This window comes from Dromiciops gliroides, chromosome 4 (genome assembly GCF_019393635.1).
Source record: "Dromiciops gliroides isolate mDroGli1 chromosome 4, mDroGli1.pri, whole genome shotgun sequence".
In the NCBI taxonomy this organism is placed as follows: domain Eukaryota; kingdom Metazoa; phylum Chordata; class Mammalia; order Microbiotheria; family Microbiotheriidae; genus Dromiciops; species Dromiciops gliroides.
Window position 1 is genome coordinate 131,957,610 of NC_057864.1, and position 19,684 is coordinate 131,977,293.

At 39.4% G+C, this 19,684-nt stretch overlaps 1 protein-coding gene across 3 annotated transcripts in view; it reads left to right on the forward strand.

Moving 5' to 3' along the window:
- Positions 1-19,684, forward strand: part of SMYD3 (SET and MYND domain containing 3) — a 1,026,564-nt gene that overhangs the window by 742,252 nt on the left and 264,628 nt on the right. The window contains exon 1 of one of the 3 annotated variants that reach the window (XM_044004561.1): positions 16,823-16,888. The exons of the other annotated variants lie outside the window; for them this stretch is intronic. The gene's annotated coding sequence lies outside the window, so the exon portion shown is untranslated. Of the gene's footprint in view, positions 1-16,822; positions 16,889-19,684 lie in introns of those variants that run through there. 3 annotated transcript variants of the gene reach the window in all.

Consider the following 19,684-nt stretch of genomic DNA (forward strand, 5'->3'; position numbering starts at 1 on the left):
TCCCTCCCTCTGATTGATGATGGCATAGGTAGACATTGGAGAGCTCCTCCCTTCTATTTAAGGAGGTGTTTCAGGACAGATGCCTCATCACTTCTCACCTGGCTTTAGGACTTCATTATCAAGTACCCTTTCTCTTTCCTGACTTGCACCCCCTTTCTGCTTCTTTTTATATGCTGTCTCCTCCATTAGATGTGCTCCTTCGGAGTAGAAAGTGTATTTTGCCTTTCTATGTATTCCCAGCTCTTAGCACAATGCCTGTCACATGGTAGGTATTGAATAAATGTTTATTGACTGATTGAAAGAACTGTTATGTGGAAGAAGGTTAGACTTATTCATCATGCTTAGCTTCAGAGGGCGGAACTAGGAGCCATAGGAAAAGGTGGCAGAGGCAGCTAGGTGGCGCGGTGGAAAGAGCACTGGCCCTGGATTCAGGAGGACCTGAGTTCAAATCTGGCCTCAGACACTTAACAATTACTAGCTGTGTGACCCTGGGCAAGTCACTTAACCCCAATTACCTCACCCCCCCCCCAAAAAAAAGGTGGCAGAAAAGCAGATTTAGGCTTTACTAAAAGGAAAAATAAACTTCCTGAATATTAGCACTGGCCAGAATTGGAATGGAATGCCTTGGAAATGGGTTCCCATTCCTTTGAAGTCGTCAAAAATATGTCTACTTGCTGGAGATATTGTAGAGAGGATTCCTGTTCAGATGGGTTCTTCTGAGATGTCTTTTTTTTTTTAATAAAAGTATTTTATTATTTTCCTGTTACATGTAGAGATAGTTTTCAACATTTGTTTATATAAGATTTGCTATCTCAAATTTTTTTTCCCCTCCTCCCCTCCCTTCCCCCGTTCCCCTAGACAGCAGGTATTCTGATATATGTTTTATATATATATATATATAATAACATTAAGCATATTTCTGCATTAGTCATGTTATAAGAGAAGAATCAGAGCAAAAAGAAAAAAAAACTCAAAAAAGAAAAACAACAGCACCAAAACCAAAAGAAATAGTATGGTCCAATCAGCATCCATATTCCACAGTTCCTTTTTTTTTTTTTTCTGGATTTGGAGAGCCTTTTCCATCATGAGTCCTTTGGAACTTTCTGGCCTCAGACACTGACTAGCTGTGTGACCCTGGGTAAGTCACTTAACCTTGTTTGCTTCAGTTTCCTTATCTGTAAAATGAGCTGAAGAAAGAAATGGCAAACCAGTCCAGTATCTTTACCAAGAAAACATCAAACAGGGTCATGAAGAGTCAGACATGACTGAAATGACTCAACAACAACAACAACAACAACAACAACAACCATGAAGGGAACTACAGAGAGGTAAAATTAGGAAAGTAGTTGGGTAACAGAGTATGAAAAGTCTTGAATACCACCCCAAGGAATTTGGGGAGCCATTGATTGCCCAATAAATAATTTTTTTGAGCTAGATAATGAAATGATTAGATCTGTGCTCTCCAAAATACAATAATCTGGCTGTGATGTAGATGGTGGATCTCAAAGGCAGAGACTCAGAGTAAGAAGGCAGTTTAATGTAGTGGAAAGAACACTGGACTTGACCAAGAATTCCCCTCTACTTCATCCAGGGCAAGTGGCTTCTCAGTTGACTTGAAGAGCTCTCATGCAGAGGAAATCTGCCTCTCAAGCAAATCTATCCTATCTGAGGACAGATTTAATTCTCAAGAATTTTGCTTTTCTGCAATCTCCACCCAATTTCTACTAGTTCTACCATCTTGGGTCAATAAATCACCCAGTCTCAGAGTTCAAAGGGACTTCAGTATTCTCTCTACTCCAGTCCCTATCTGACCAAGAATCTCTTTCTGTATCATCTCCCGAAGTAATCAGTCAGCTTTCTGCTTGGTGCCTTCCAGTAAGAAGGAATCCACGTTACCTTTGAAAATTTGTCATTCCATTCCGAACTGTTCCAGTTATAAGGAAGCCTTTCCTTACCTTATGCCTAAAACTTCCCCTCTGCAACTTCTACAGGTTGCTTCCAGTTTGATTCTTGGACCAAGTAAAACAAATGAATCCCTCTTTCACAGGACACTTTTGCAGGTACTGGTAGATAGTTATCAATCCTTTCCTCTGCCTATGTTTTCTTTTTTCAGGGTTCAATGTCTCTACTTGCTTCGGCCAGGTGTAATCTGGAGACCCTTTACCACCCTTTTCACCTTTTCTAGGTGTTGTCCAGCTATGAATAATAACAACAATAATGGCATTGACAACACAATTATATAGGACTTTAATTAAGTTTGCAATTGGCTGTCCTCAAAACAACTCTATGAGGTAGGTATTGCAAGTACTACGATCTCCATTTTACAGGTATGCAATTGGAGATAAGGCTACATTAAGTAACTTGAACAAGGTCACTCCAACTATGGTCAACTACATTTTTCACTTCACTCTACCCTGACTCTAAGTCCATGGTCTGTTATAACACGCTGCTTCTGAGATTATCAATGTCCTTCTTAAAATGTGGCCCCCAGAATGGTACACCATCTATTCTAGAGGGTGATCTGACCAAGTTCTGACAATGGAACTCTCACCTCCCTCTTCCTGGTCATGATATCATTCAGTGTGACCTAAGATGGCATTAGCTTTTATGCTGCCATGTCACACTGTTGACTCATGTTGGTGTTGTACTAAAACTCTGGGGCTTTTATCCACAAATTTATCAAGCCATACCTCCACCATCTTGTAACTGCAAAGTTCATTTTTTGAACCCAATAGCTTGGGGCTTCATGGTCATTCCTATTAAGTTTCGTCTTATTAGATTTAGGTCAATATTCTAGCCTGTGAAGTTCTTTTTGGATCCTAATTATCCCTCCAGCAATCTGTTCCTGTTGATATCTTTCCACACATTTTCCTTAGATAGTTTATTCAAAGTCTTAGAGGCCTTTATCCCATTGAGAGGCAGGATGGTTTAGAAAGTAGAGTGCTGGACTTGAAGTTAGGAAGACCTAGGTTCTAATACTGCTTCATATACTAGCTAGCTATTTGCCTCTGGGAAAACCTTTGACCTTTCTGGTTTTTCTCATTTTTTTTGACTGTTACATATTGGGATTGGACTTAATGACCTCTAAGGTTTCTCTTGGTTCTGAATTTGTGAGCTTGTTAGTTCTCACTTCACTCTCTGGACACCAGTTGCTTCATCTGCAAAATGAGAAGTTAGATGGAGTCGGAAATGTTGGTAACTAAATGATCTCCAAAGTTTTCTTTGAAGGCACCTAGGTGGTGCAGTGGATAAAGCACCGGCCCTGGATTCAGGAGGACCCGAGTTCAAATCCAACCTCAGACACTTGACACTTACTAGCTTTGTGTGACCCTGGGCAAGTCACTTAACCCTCATTGCCTGCAAAAACAAACAAAGTTTCTTTGAGCCCTTGACAGCTGACCTCTGACCCTTCCACCTTCTACAAACTTTTCCTGCCCATCTTTTTTTTTATATAGCTTTATTAAAGTGTTATATTTTTTATACCAAGATGGCACTTTGGATAGGACATGTACTTTGCAATTTTTGTTTTTTCCTATAATTGTAATATTTTCCCCATGCCATCCATCTTTGCTTGTGACAAATAACAAGGATGTACAAGAGTGCTAGTCTGGGTTCAAGGTATAGTGAGGGGCCATGGAATAGTTTTCTTCTTAGTTGAAAAAACTCAGAATGCTGAGGGAACCTTATAACTTTGCTGCTTTTTCGAATGGACTGAGAATCAATATTTATAACCTCACAGATGGTGAGTACAGTGCACCTGGATTTTTAATCTGATTTCCTCCCAATTTGTTCAAAGGAAAAGAGAACATGGGCATTTAGAATTTTTTTAAATTAAGAATTAAAATGTCCCAGGGGTAGCTAGGTGGCACAGTGGATAAAGCACCAGCCCTGGATTCAGGAGGACCTGAGTTCAAATCCTACCTCAGACACTTGATACTTACTAGCTATGTGACCCTGAGCAAGTCACTTAACCCTCATTGCCCTGCCCTCCCAAAAAAAACAGTCCCAATGTCTATTTGGGGTCAGAACATATCGAAGCAGCATCTTATATATCTTCTACATTTTATACTTTTTTATTCATTTGTTTAATTAATTTGTCAAGGCTTGATTAAGATCCAATTATGTAGCGGACCCTTCTCTTGGTCAACAATGAGGATGCAGACTAAAAGGGAACTGTTCCTTTCCTGATCTTAAAAGAAATGGTCCTGAGACCCTGCAATCAAATGGAAGCTTTTTGAGAGCAAGGTTTTTTTGGTTGTTTCTTTGTGTTGCTATTGCTGCTGCTGTTTGTCCTTGAACCACAAGCTTCATACATAGTGCCTGGCACATTTTAAGCACTTCATAAATGTTTATTGGATGAATGAATGAGAGAGAACCTCTCTTATCAAAGAGAGATTCCATAGACTACACTAAGGCAGAAAGGTGGGCATTTTAGAAATCTTTTAAACAATAGAAACTGAGCCAATTCTAGTTTGGTGGTGAATTCATTATTAACTAGAAAGTCCGAGTCTTTGGGCTCATTAGTGTTCCTTTGTGAAGTATCAGAAAAAGAAAAAAAAAACCCACAAATGATCCTTTCCCTTTGGAAGAAAGACAGGTTCTCTTCAGGTAGGACTATTTACTTTGTTAACAGGTAATATAAGTTGAAATGATTTATTTGTCAATGGGTGGCTTGGTCCAGTGACAAAAAGTCAGTTGAGAATTCGAAGACCTAGGTTCAAATCCTGCCCTCTGACATTTACTAGCTATGTGACCTTGAACAAATCACTTACCTTCTCTGAGATTCAAAACTAAAATAATAATAATAATAACAATACCAATACTTATGCTACCAACTCTACAGGGTTGTAGAGGCAATCAAAGGAGATAAGATGTATGGAAGGGCACAGGCTATTATTATATTGTGTTTTTATATGTCTCAATTGAAACATTAACATATTCCATACTTTCTTAAATAGTTTATATTCTAAATGTCAACACCATATTACTTCTCAGAGGTATTCAAGGCACAAGCTAATAGCTTACTGACTGCATAAAGACATGGCAGCTAGGTGGCTCAGTGGATAGAGCTCTGGACTTGGAGTCAGAAAGACATGAGTTCAAATCTGGCCTCAGATACTTACTAGCTGTGTGACCCTGGGCAAGTTGCTTAACCCCATTTGCCTCAGTTTCCTCATCTGTAAAATGAGCTGGAGAAGGCAATGGCAAACTACTGCAGTCTCTCTGCCAAGAAAACCCCAAATGGGGTCAAGAAGAGTTGAACGTGACTGAAACAACTGAACAGCAACAACTACAAAGGCCTAGAATTGTTGTGAGGGGATTCAAAACCGTGTTATACAGGGACTGTTTGAAGAAGCTCGGGTTCTTTAGTCTAAAGAAGATTCAATGGAGACATACTAGCTGTCTTTAAGTATTTAAAGGACTCTCATATGGAAAAAGGACATATTTGTAATACTTGGCCCCAGAGGACAGAATTAAGACTAATGGGTGAAAACAGGAAAAAAAAAAGTTGTTTGTATTGATATGGAATAGTGGGCAGGAAGCTGATTTTGGAATCTAGAGTCTGAAGTCATAGGTTTGAATCCTGGCTTTGTCACTATGGTGTGTGACCCTGAGCAAATTACTTAATTTCTCAGGGTTTAGTTATCTGAAGAGGTTGGACTAGGTGACCTTTCTACCTTTTAATGTCCCTTTTAGCTCCAAATCTATGATAAAATAAAACTTCATAACACAGGAGTCCCAAAATGTGATGAGTTACCTTGAGTTTCCCATCTCTGGATGTCTTCAAGGGGAGTTTGGAGTCTCCTTGTTAAGAAACTCTTTGTCATGTAATTATCAACTGTTACCTTTTAAATGTTAGGGGTGAGTGGGGGAAATAATAATTTACCCCTCCTTCATTACCTAAGGTATCCATCATTCTATATTTCCAGATCTCTCTTGATCACCTCTTATGCTCACCTCCTTTGTTTCAGATTTTTGTTGTTGGGTTTTGGTTTATTTTTTGGGGACAATGAGGGTTAAGTGACTTGTCCAGGGTCACACAGTTAGTGTCAAGTGTCTGAGGTCAGATTTGAACTCAGGTCCTCCTGAATCCAGGGCTGGTGCTTTATCTACTTTGCCATCTAGCTGAGCGCCTGTTCCAGGTTTTTGACAAGCCTTCTGCTTGTTCTCTTGATCCCATCTCTCCCTATCTCCTTCTGCCCAATTAATTAGCCCTCTTGCTTTTTGGTCTTCAGACTCTTCTTGCTGACCAGCTTTTCCTCCACACCCTACAAACATGACCGAGTCTTTCCTGTACTTGAAATTTTTCACTTGATCCTGTGATTTCCTCAAGTTATCCCCCTTCTATTCTTTTTTTTTTTTTTTTTTGCGAGGGGCAATGGGGGTTAAGTGACTTGCCCAGGGTCACACAGCTAGTAAGTGCCAAGTGTCTGAGGCCGGATTTGAACTCAGGTACTCCTGAATCCAGGGCCGGTGCTTTATCCACTGCGCCACCTAGCTGCCCCCCTTCTATTCTTTTGCAACCAAACTCCTCAAAAATATTGTGGACTCTCATTCTTTGCCTTCTGACCTCTTCTCATTCCCTTGCAATTTAGCTTCCATCCCATCATCTGAAATTGCTCTCCAAGGTTTTCTGTGATCTAACTCAGGGCTTCTTAAACTTTTTCCACTCATGACCTCTTTTCACCCGAAAATTTTTTTCACTACCCTGGGTATTTAGGTATATAACATAGGTATACATAACCTTTTACTATTGCCAGATTTTTTCATGACTTCCACATTGTTACCCTACATGGGGTCTGTACCCACAGTTTAAGAAACTTTGACTACAAAGGTGGTGGTCCCATCAATGGAAAGTTAGAGAACCCAGGGAGAGAGGATGCTGAAGACATTTCTGAGTTTTAGGCTTGGGGAGAGAATAGGGTCCTCTTACCAAACCTCTTTGACTGAAGGTTTGGATTTAATCTTTAAGCAGGGGAAACTGGGCCCACTTTTTTTCTCCCTATAGAGTTAGAAACTTCTGGAAATTTAGTAATAATTTATAAACAGTTAGCAAGCTGTAAAGATTTGGATTACCACAGGATTTGGACAAGAACCACTGATCTCTTTATAGACATTACCCAGTTCCATGAATCACCTTCCTTGTCTTGGCAAAGAATAGGTAGATAAGTGAAAAGGCTGAGCCACATAGGAAATGCTCAAAAAACCCTAAATATTCTACAGCCATGGTGAGTCAGCAGTGGACAGGAGGGGAAAAGGAAAAAGAGAGAAAAAACCACAGATCAGTTACTGCCTGCAACTTTGCACCGACTCTCCTGTTCAAACATGATGTCTTCTGTTGCTATTTGTGGAAATGCTTCAGAAACGGACCACCTCCCAGGAGGGGCTGCGTTTATTTTGCATGGAACAAGCTCTGTCATTACTCTTATATGTATAACTTTGATCTCAGCTGCTTTAATTAAAAAGTTCTTGAGACAGGGAGGCATGTGATCTGAAGTGCCCTAGGAAACATGGGCAGTGTGGAGTGGCCGGTCCTAAAATCTCTTAATTAAACAATGTCTGTGTCCCAGCTGCTTCTTTTTGTTTATGGTCAAAGTGCACTGCAGATTGGATATAGAAACCAGATGGAGCCAGATGTTAACCTTCTTGACTTCTCAAACTTTAACATTGAATGAAGGAAGAAATGGGATGAATGGTGGGGGAGTATTTATTAGACCTTCCCTGTGTGCTAAGAACTGTGCTAAGCATTGGGGCTGCAAATGAAAGGAAGCAAGACAGCCCCTACCCTATAGGAGCTTACATGCTAAAAAGGAGGGGAGATGGGATAAAAGGTGAGATGGTGGTGGTGAGCATGGTTTTGAAATGGTTAAGGAAAGAATTGGATACCTGGTTCCTGGAAAAATAAAGTAAAAAGTTGTCTCCTCAGAACATCCTAGGGCCTGAGCCCAGGATCCCATGGGAGAGAGATGAGGAAGATAACCAATATGGAGAACACAAGTTCCTTGAGTTCATGTAGAACATGAGTTCCCTTCCCTTTCCCTTTATCTTTCCCTTTCCCTTTCCCTTTCCCTTTCCCTTTCCCTTTCCCTTTCCCTTTCCCTTTCCCTTTCCCTTTCCCTTTCCCTTCTCTTCCCTTTCCCTTTCCTTCTCTCTTTTTTCTCTCTCACTCTTCCTTTCTTTGTCTTTTTATCTTTCTCTAATTTTTCTCTCTTTCCCCTCTTTCTTCTGTCTTTTATTTTTAATGGTTTTTCATAGTGTTAGGGCTATCTTTTAAAAAATTAAGTTGATTCAATCAATTAATCAATTTTAAAGTTTGTGGGTGAATCACCAGATAAATGTAAACACCAGTGAATTCACCTTTCCTCCCCCATATATCTGTAGATGTTAATTTTATCCTCCCAACTTCTAGTAAAGTGGTAGTAGAGTGCCACTGTATCATCCATTTTTCTCAATCAACTCAGAACCTTGCACAGTTTCCAGGGAGCACATAGTAGGCACTTAATAAGTCGACCAATAAACATTTATTTAGCACTTATTATATACCAGGCACTGCTAAGCACAGGTAATACAACAACAACAACAAAAAACCAAAACCAAAACAAAACCAGACTCTGTTGTTAAATAGCTTACCTTGTAATATGTACATACTTCGGTACATACAAGATACAAAGTGGATGTCAGGTAATTTAAACGGGAGGCCACCAGTAGCTGGGCTGACTGGGTACATATTTATTAACATGCCAATAATATTTAGGTCAGCCAGCTATATGCTTTTGTTTTCAGTCAACCAATCCATCAATTACTTTCTGAGTACCTACTCTGTCCAAGGTACTGTGTGAGACTGTGTTTACACTATACTGGAATGGTACTAGGTGCTTTGGGGATACATTTAGGATCCACAGAAATATGGGAGGAAAAAGATAAATTCACTTCTGATCTCATTGATTTGTCCCTAACCTTTAAAAATTAATTAACTGGTAGGTTAATTTTAGATTAGTTAAAAGATTAGTTAATTAATTTGAAAAACAGTTCCTGAAACATGGAAAACCTCATTAGGAATGGCTGATTCTTGTTGGAAAGAGGAGCTACTGGGGGGAGAAAAATGCAGACTTTAAAACTGGGTTGGAGAAAGGATTCAAACCTTGGAGAGTTTCCTTTCATAGGAGCAGCTAGAGTGCTAGACTAGAAACAGGAAGACCTGAGTTTGTATCCTGCATTGGCATTGGATATTGCAAGTCACTTAACCTGTGTTTGCCTCTGTTTTCTCATTTACAAAATGGCTCCTGCCTTCCAGGGTTATTGTGAGGCTCATTGAAGGGGGACTTTTCAAATCTTAAAGTATCATACAAATGCTAGCTATCATTCCTGTAGCCTTTAGCACAGCTCTGGTTGTGGGAACATTGCTTGGTCCATGCTACTCTCAGGTTCCCCCTAATCCTTCTGCTTTTCAAATAATAACCATGTTGCTGTAGGGTCTAAACTATGGTCTTCCATATATTGAACACATCATACTGGGAAGGAGCCTGTGAGAGGCATTAGAATACACTGAAGGCTACTGTGGTTTCCCCTCTATGGATGTTTCCAGAAACGTGAAGGTTGAAATGCTGAGGGGATCAGTTTTGCAGCTGTTGAGGTCAGACTTTGGCTTCAGTTTTGGCATCCCTGTTTTCTCTTAGTTGTTCAACAGGACCAAATTGTAGGGCTCTGTTTCTTCTTCTGCTCCACCTCCTTTGGATGACTTGTTGATGTTAGCTTGGCTTCACTGCCTAACCAAGCTATGGAAGGCAATTCCAGGAGTGAGAAGGTCACACTGTGAGATGACCCTTTCACTACTAACATAATAAGCACAACAACAACAACAAAACAACAACTAATATTTATGTAGTGCTTTCTTTGTGCCAGGCACTGTGCTAAGTGCTTTACAAAGAATTTCTCAAATGATCCTGCCATAAACCCTGGGAAATAGATTCTCTTTTTATCCCCTTTTTACATATGAGGAAATGGAGGCAAACAGAAGTTAAGTGACGTGCACAGGATCACACAGCTAGTAAGTGTCTAAGGTGAGATTTGAACTTAGTTCTTCCTGACTTCAGGTCCAGCACTTGATTGTATAGAGCACTTTGAAGTTTGCAAAACTTTTTAGGCATATTATCTCATTTAGTCAATAATCAGTAAACATTTATTAAGCACCTACTCTGTACCAGGTATATAAGCAGCTAAGTAGCTGGGGATATAAATTGTTGTTGTTGTTGTGTCAATTAAGTTAAGTGATTTGTCATTGATCACACAGCCAGTGGTAGAATTAGGTTTTGAACCTGGTTTTTCCTGGTGCCACATCTACCATTTAACCCATGACCACATAATACATACCTAACATTTTCAATGAGCTCTTTTGTGCGTGTATGTGTGTTTTAAATCACATTTACATATGTTATTTTCATCAGCATCTTGAAATATTAAAACACCAGAGTTGGAGTCAGGAGAATTGGGTTCAAGGCTCAATGACCATGTGACCCTGGGCAAATCACTTAGTTCCCAAACCTCAGTTTCCTTATTTGTGTTATAGTAATAAACAGACCTGCCTGGTCTACCTCAGAGGGTTGTTATAAGGAGAGCTTGTTTAAAGAGTTCTTTGTATAAAAGTCGGTTGTTATTGTGAGGTGAGTAGACGCCCTAAATTTTCTCATCTGTAAAACAAGACATTGGTTTGGATGACTCCCAAAGGTCTCTTTCAACTCTAAATTCTTTTTAAAAGATTTATTTAGGTAATAAATTATATTGTACAATAATATAATAAATTATATTTATAGAGTAATTATGATTCCCATTTTACAGATGAAGAATCTGAAGTATTGAAAATGATTTGCCCAAGATCATGAGCATAATTGTAATAAAAGGATTAGAACTCAGGCCCTTGACCTCTCTACTCCACCCTGTATTCTGGCATTCAGGAATAGTTTGAAAACTAGGGAAAGATAACAATATTAAAGCTCAGACATTTCAGTGTGTCTGTTGCTGACAGCCCCTTCAAGTGTGCTACCTGCTATATCACATCATCTGGGAAGGAAAGAAGTAAAATTTCTGTATTCAACACTGACCATAGTGTTGAAATGCAATTAGTGACTTTTCAGCTTTTCTTTAATCCAGTCATTCTGATGATCTGTAGCTATGTCCTCCATACTTTTAACTGTTGTCCATGCTAATCCCTCCCTGTGTACAAGGGTGAGAAGTCTGTTTGGCGGCCCCGGTGCCCAAAGGGTTAATATAGCTGCTAAAGACTCATCTTTCTCAAAAACTAAGTTGAAACCCAACCCCGCCCCCCCCCATCCCCATGAAACTAATGTAAAAACTTAAAGTTGTGCAATGGATGAAAAGTATGTTCCTGGAAATCAAGGCTGACTGATGAAATTTAAAAAAATTTTTTCTTACAGTTCAGCAAAGTTCCATAATAAGCAAATTTCTTTTGGTGACTGAGGGGTGAAATATGTGTTTGTGTGGAAGGGGGAGGCTTGAGGGAGATAATGAATTCTTTCTCTGACTGCTCTGTTTCCTGTAGATCATGATTATTTACAGGTCTGTGAACTTTGGTCTGCTATCTGCAAACATTTGAACTCAGTTTGTCTAACTTGGTTGTCTTTTGGTGAGGTTTCCAGAACATCTGGTTGACATACTTCACAAGCTAAAGGAATTCTTTAGGAAAAGGGAAAAGAAGCATTGCCATTTTTAAGGATCAAATTTTTGAGGATCAAATAAGACATGTACAGTACTTTGAAAACCTTAAAATGCTATATAGATGCTAGCTATTATTAACATGAATATAGAGCTTAAAAAGCCCTCTTGTCTAACCCCAAATATTAGAGGGAATTGGAGAAGGAAGATCCCATGATGGAACAGCAATTAGAAGGAATCAGGTTAGATTGAGTTGGGGAAGAAGGAGAGTTGAGAAGGCACGATATTTGGGGGACAAAGGTTTTTGGTATTTTGTTTTTTAGGATATGTTTAATACATGTTTCTTGTGTCAGAGGAGTTCATTTTGATAGGCAGACCCATCTCAGGGTCAGGCTCAAATTATATGGACTGAGCGATGTAGACTTCGGCAGCTAAGATTCCACTTCCAAGAAGAAGCTTAGTCTGGAGTTGACCATACTGTCTTTTCCTTGAGATCTAATTTCTTGTCATATCTTCTGGCTTCTTTGAAAGTAGTTGAATAGTGCTGAGGATAAACTTTCATCAGATTGATTCTATGCAATTTGCCTTCTACCACAGTACCTATGAATGGGCAGGATTAACTTCTGTCTCAATAGAGTGAGAAGTGAACTGGTGATTTGCCAGTATTTGGAAATTACTTTTCCAGTGGCTTGGTTTTGCTGAAGAGGTGATATGGAGAATAGTGTATAGGTTACAGGATAGAGCAGCCTCCTCAAAGCAGTCTGGGCAATTTTTGAGACAAACGGTGGAGGGTGGAGAGCCAAAACATAGACATTACCTCAGTCAACTTTTGATCTGGACCTGTGATTCCACAGGTGGAGGGAATTCCTCATGAAGAAACTTGGTCTTCCAATGAAGATTGGCACTTCCTCTGTCATTTGGAGCTCTAGAAAGTTGCCAGGAGCACTGAGAATTTAAATGGTTCTGCCGGGGTCCCTCGGCCAAGTACGTGTTGCTTGAAAGCAGATGAACTTGCTAATGTTGAGGCTTTCCATAGCTAGATGGATCATGGAGCTACCCAGAGTCCTGAACATGATGTCAGAAAGATGTGAGTTCAAGTCCTGCCTCAGAGACTTACTAGCTGTGTGACCCTGGGCAAGCCATTTAATCTCTGTTATGCCTGTGTTTTGCTATTTTAGTTTAAATAGGGATCATAACAGCACCTACCTCCCAGGGTTATTTGTGTGGATCCACCAAGATGGTATTTGTAAAGCACCTAGCACAGTGCTTGGCATATTAAGTACTTAGTAAATGCTTGTTCCCTTCCCTCCCCATTAGGAAATTGGAATTCACATGGCAGTAAGTCAGTCTTTGATGCAGGAAGGAGATAAGTAAAATGAGAGAGGACAAGGAATATTGGATAAAAGTGAACTAGAATTCTCCTCTTCCCCTCCCCTCCTCCACCTCACCATGATTATCTATGACCAGAGGTCTCCCAGCTTTGATCACACTCCTCTGTGATCTGTCAGGGGGATTGAGACAGAAGAAAAAGGCAAAAGGGAATTGGAGTGGTTTGCAGCACTCAAAAAAATGTGGAAATATTGTAAAAAAAAAAAAAGATTACCACATTATTTTCCTTCCTTTCCTTAATCTCATTCATATTAGTAAATTCCTTTCCTTCTCCCACCTGGACATACTCTGATACCTTCCTACTCCCTTTAAAACAATCTTTTCATATTTGTTCTTTTATATTATTTCCCCATGACCTTAAAGTCCACCTCTTCTTAATTCATGCCCAGGGCCATAACCAAATTCTGGCAATTAGTGCTTTGCCTTATGATACTAACATCTAGGGTAGGCATACTGCATTACCATTCATTGATCTTGTAGTTCATAGACCCCTATCAGCCCTGCTGCTTTTCCCCTGCCCTGGGCTGCCCCCCATCCCTAGACTCCTATATAGCCCTCCCCTTGTGCTAGACCTTCTCCCTCTTGCATGTCCCCTTTCTTTCACCCAAGGTTAAATTCAATAGTGGAGGGGACAGGGTTGGGATTAGAACAAAGGGGAGGGCACGAAGGCACAGAGACCAGCTTCCCAGCAAGTTAAACAAATAGCTATTAAAAGGATTGTACAGAAGCTTTCCATGAGCTGTAGATTTTATGTAGCTGTGCTATATACCAATAGTCCTTTTTCCATTATTTGATTGGGAAATGTAATAGCATGAGTCTTAGATTCATGTTGTTAACAGTCTTTGATAGAGAGTGGAACCCAGCTGGTGACTCTTTTGTCAATCCATATGCTAGCCCCCCACTCAGATTTGTTTCAAGTTATAGCTCTGCCCTGATTTATGATATTGATGACTGATGCTTAATACAGGGTCTGATGAATAATAGGCACTTAATAAATACTTGTTGACATGACTTGATAAACATTGACTTATAAAGGAAACAACTACCTGCCCCATAGCTATCCCATTCAAATGAACTTCCTGGGAAAGAGCTGATCCTTAGGTACATTTTATGAATATTTATTCAGTGATAAGAAAAAACACCCTACAAGGATTAAGAAGAGAGATACTTCTCCCAGTAGTAGACTTTTAAAGAGCTATTCCATCCCTTGGCAGAATTTACGAAGAATAATAATTAATATTATGAGTTTAGAAATGATCTCCTATCAGATCTGTTGTTCCTTTGTTGTTCATAGACATGGTATTAAATATCTATTTTTTAAATCTTAAATTCATTTGCTTTTTTCTAATGAGACATTCCTAGGTAAGATGTACCTAACCATGTAGTTGATGAGAAATTTTGACCCTTGTTCCCAAAAAACTAGTAGGTCCCAGAAGAAAACCTGATCTCTTTTGAACCTTGTTCCTAACAACATACAAAACAAACAAGCCACAAGCAAAACTAAAAGGGTCTTTAGAAATCTTCTATTCCAATAATCTTTTTTTTCTTCTTCTTCTTTTTGCAGGGCAATGAGGGTTAAGTGACTTGCCCAAGGTCACACAACCAGTAAGTGTCAAGTGTCTGAGGCCAGATTTGAACTCAGGACCTCCTGAATCCAGGGCCTGTGCGCCACCTAGCTGCCCTTAATAATCTTTTAAAGGAGGAAACTGAAGCCCAGAGAGAGGAATTGATTTGCCAGGTATTAAACTCACATCTCATGACTCTAAGTCCAGTGCTCTTTTCCTTTGAATCAAATTGCCTGGGTGTGGGTAGAGCACCCTGTCTGGAGTCAGGAAGATCTGAGTTCAAATGGGACCTCAGACACTTACTAGCTATGTGACCTTGGACAAGTCACTAAACCTGTCTGCCTTAGCTTCCTCAATTGTAAAATGGTGATAATAATAGTACTTACCTCCCAAGGTTTAATAACCTCATCATAACTGAGGACCAAACGAGATAATATTGTGAAGCGCTTAGCATAATACATTGTACATGCTTGTTTCTTTCCTCCTTTCCTCACCTTTAACATGTATTATTCTGCTCTCTCATCATATTCATTACAATCTGTAGGACATCACTAAGTCTCTTCCTCCCCAGGTCATGGTTCTGAACATCATCAGTGAGATATCTTCATTGAGCAAAACCACCAATGGATTCAGAGTTGGGAATCTTGGTTTCTAGGCTTGGCTTTGTAGTTACTTGACCTGGAAAAAGTCATGTGCTCAGAATCAGTTTACTCATCTGTAAAATGGACATAATAATACTTATATCTCAAGGTTATTTATGTGGTTTGAATTAGGTGATGCAGGTAAAGTGATTTGCAATTGTCAAACACTATTTTAAAGCAATACGTATTTCATAATATTATACATATAGATAAGATACACAGGGAAGAAAGGCAAGAATTGGGTTGCAATATTTGTCACTGAAGGAAAAACTCACATGGATGAGATCAAAGATCCATTGCTATATTATCATACTCAAATGAGATATTTGTAAAACACTTAGCACAGTGCCTTGAACATAGTAGGTGCTTAAGAAATATTTATCCCCTCCTCTCTTTCCTATTGTATGTATATATAGAAGATGGAGGAGATTGATCTAAATGAGTCATGCTTAGAGACGTAAGCTCCAACTTAAGTGTGTGTGTGTGTGTGTGTGTGTGTGTGTGTGTGTGTGTGTGTGTTGATGGACCCATTTGGCAGGCTGGTGGAGGTTCTTGACTCCTCTCATAGTATTTTTAATTATATAAAATAAAATATGTAGGATTACAAAGAAATCCAATTATATATAAAGTCATCAAAATAGTTTTTAAAATAGGTTTACGGATCCCAGGTTAAGAACCCCTACTCTAAAAGGTGTTTGTGTGTGTGTGTGTGTGTGTGTGTGTGTGTGTGTGTTGATGGACCCATTTGGCAGGCTGGTGGAGGTTCTTGACTCCTCTCATAGTATTTTTAATTATATAAAATAAAATATGTAGGATTACAAAGAAATCCAATTATATATAAAGTCATCAAAATAGTTTTTAAAATAGGTTTACGGATCCCAGGTTAAGAACCCCTACTCTAAAAGGTGTTTGTGTGTGTGTGTGTGTGTGTGTGTGTGTGTGGTGGTGGTGTTACTATTGTTTTAACTAAAATAGCAAACCTGAATTATGAACAAAAACAGTCACAACCCAAATCTTTGGGAACTGAGCCTGGATAAGCAAGCTTTGTTTCCTTCTCATTAGCAGTCAGCACATGTCATAGACAAGGAGGCCTCCTGAGTTTGAGTTCTGGGATACAGGATTCAAAACAAAACATTCTAGGAATCCCAGTAGTGACTTGTGTTCCATTATTTGAATCAGCAAATGATCTGGAAAAGAAAAAAAAGAAAGTGCCCAAAGTGTATTTTGAATCATCTTTGCCCCTGGCTCTTGCACTTTGGCTCTATGGGCAAAGGCCATTCATTCCGTAATGTTACGTTGGACACAGAACAATCACAAGTCCCAACCACTACACAGTCAAGGTTTCCCTTTTTTAGATTGGCAAAGTGCTCCTATAATACTGTGATCCTCACAGACCCATCCTTTGTCTGCTTAGCTTGGGCTTCCCTTTGAAGGAATAGGAACAGTTTGCTTCTGAAATGGTGTCAATTTCTATGAATTGTGGGATATATCTGTGGTTTTATGATTACATGCCTACTGAGTCCCTTTATTTCAAATGCTTGCAGCCTCATATCCACTTTCTAATTACTGCTTACTCTTCTTGAGATTGGAGCTCACTAGGCTTGCCTACCTCCTAACACCAAGGTATATATACCATACGCTAACAATCAGTCTGTGTGGGAACTGCATTCCTCATGTTTGGGCAAGGGAAGGTCTTTGGATAGGTTCAAAGACTTTTGCTCCCCCTCCCCCATTTGTGCTTCTCTTCCCAAGCTTTTAAACTATGAATTGGATGAGATCTCAGAGTGTAGTCTAACCTCATTTATAGATAAAGGAAATGAGTTCCAGAGAGGTTAAGTTGTTTTCCTGGAGTTACACAAGTAGAAGTGATGGTCAGAATTTGAATACAGAGCTTCTGTTCCAAATCTGGCACTCTTTCCTTTGCAACACATTACCTTCATATATATATATATATTTGCATTTCAGTTACTCCAAGGTTAGCTACCCTTTTATCTTTTGGAATTCTGTTCTCCTTCTCCCTTTGTTGTTGTTGAGTCGTTTTTCAGTCTTCCCCAACTGTCCTTTGACCCCACTTGGATTTTCTTGGTGGAAATACTGGAATGGTTTGTCATTTACTTCTTCAGTGGATTAAAGCAAACAGAAGTTAGGTGATTTGCCCAAGGTCAAATTTGAACTCAGATCCTTCTGACTCTAGACCCAACCTCCCTCCTCCTTACCCCCCAGCCCCTTTTTCAGTAGACTTCAGAATAGAAATATCTGCTTTGTGGCAGCTAGGTGGCATAGTGGATAGAACTCTGGGCCTGGAGTCAGTAAGACCCGAGTACAAATTCTGCTTCACATACTAACTAGCTGTGTAACAATGGCCTGTCACCCTTCTCAGCCTCAGTTTACTTTTCTGTAAAATGGGCATAATAATAGCACCTACCTCACAGGACTGTTGAGAAAACAAATGAGATTACAAATGTTAAATGTGTTTCAAACCTTAAAACTGTACATATGTTAGCTATTGTTATATAAGATAGATCCATGTTTCTCTTTGGAACTAGTGTCTTATTTTTCTGCCTTTGACAGAGTTTTCCTGGTGATAACTTCCTAAATTTTATTAGCTTCAGAATTCTGTTTAAATTCTTCAGGTACATGATGGGAGGTATGCTACAGTATAGCCACAATCCTTGGAGCTGGTTGTCAATTAGATATTCAGGGGGAAATGAAGAGAGAGCATCAAATATGAAAAATGAAACCAGATTCAAAAAGACTATTTGGAATTCTATATTTCATTAAAAAACCAATAACCCTTTAAATAATAGAAGTAGTACTCTCTCTTTTTAACTATAATAAAGACTGCCCTAACCAGCCAGAAACATATTTCTCTTATTTGTGGTAGTGAAATAGACAGTAATTAACCCAAAGCTATTAGTAATTTTCATATCCTACTGCAGCCAATTGCTTACTCATCCAGCAAACCTCTTATGAGAACAGCTAACCAGAAGAATCCGTTAGTTAGTTTCTCATCTTATGGACATGCTAATAATCAGAAAATCAGTCAAAAGAACTGCCTGAGGAAAATAGAGGGAGTTGGTACAAACTAATTGGTGATAGGGGTTTTTTTTTTGATAATTATAAGGTGATTGCAATCATATCTCTTTTAAAAGTTAGGGATAGAAGACCATTACTTTATGGACAGTTGACCATCACCAGAGCCATCACTAGCTATTCTGATGCCCAGGGCAAGCTCCATAAAATGTACCCGTTTGGATAAACAGTAAGACACATTCACTTGAAGGGGAGGGAAAAACCATAGATCTCAGGACACAAGAGACAATAATGTTACAGATAGACTTGGAACATTGCTCCCCATTGTGGGAGACCCCAAGGCAAAGATGCTACTGCTGAGTGATAGGAACAGAATAGGGTCAGACTATGGAGGAACTCATCTTAGGTATGGTCGCCAGGGCAAAGAAGTGCTTAATTCAGTTGTACTACTTCAGTCAGTAGAAACATGTTATTGCCCTCTAAATTTCAGCATTATGGGACAAAGCCCCAATTGCCCTCACCTAGCCCTGGTCATTGTTGAGGAACCCACCTGACCTTCATATAACTATGGAATATAGTGACCTTTTTCTATGAATGTTTGAGACTCTAGACTTCTTCTTCTTTTTTTTTTCTTTTCTTTTGCAGGGCAGTGAGGGTTAAGTAACTTGCCCAGGGTCAAACAGCTAGTAAGTGTCAAGTGTCTGAGGGCAGATTTGCACTCAGGTCCTCCTGAATCCAGGGCTGGTGCTTTATCCACTGCACCACCTAGATGCCCAAGGAAAAAAAAAAGACTTCTTTTTTTTCTTTAGGTTTGAGACTTTAGAAAAAAGAGTGTTGCAAAAAAAGATTACTAGATTCTGGCTTTTGGGGAGAAAGCTGTCATATGTATTCTTTGAGGGCCACCACTCAAGATGAAAAATAATAGGCTGTGATTGTAGGGTGTTCCATACCTGGCTATGCTATTTGTCAAGTTTATGATGGATGACTTTGAAATCCGTAGCCCTTGTGTTTATTCAAGCTGTCTTTAGATGTTATTTCCCATCACTATTTAAAGAGAGGTATGTGATGGGTCATGGATTTTAAGTACTTCATTATATTCCTGTTCCAAAAGAAAAAAAAATTCTTTTTATTCAATATTGAAAGAAGATGCCTGGAACTTGTGTGTATGAACTCACCATCCAATGTTCAGTCAACTGAACAAGGTCACTGGTCAGGCCCTGGCACCATCATATAGAAGGGCATTATGGTGATTTAAGGAAAGCCTGACCTGCTAGTGAGGTGTAGAACAAAATCTCTTGAGAAGAACAGATGGGATCCAAAAATTTCACTGAGCTGAAAGGGGCTGGGAATGATTTCTTTTGTCTTGTGCCCACCCTTCTTAGCTAC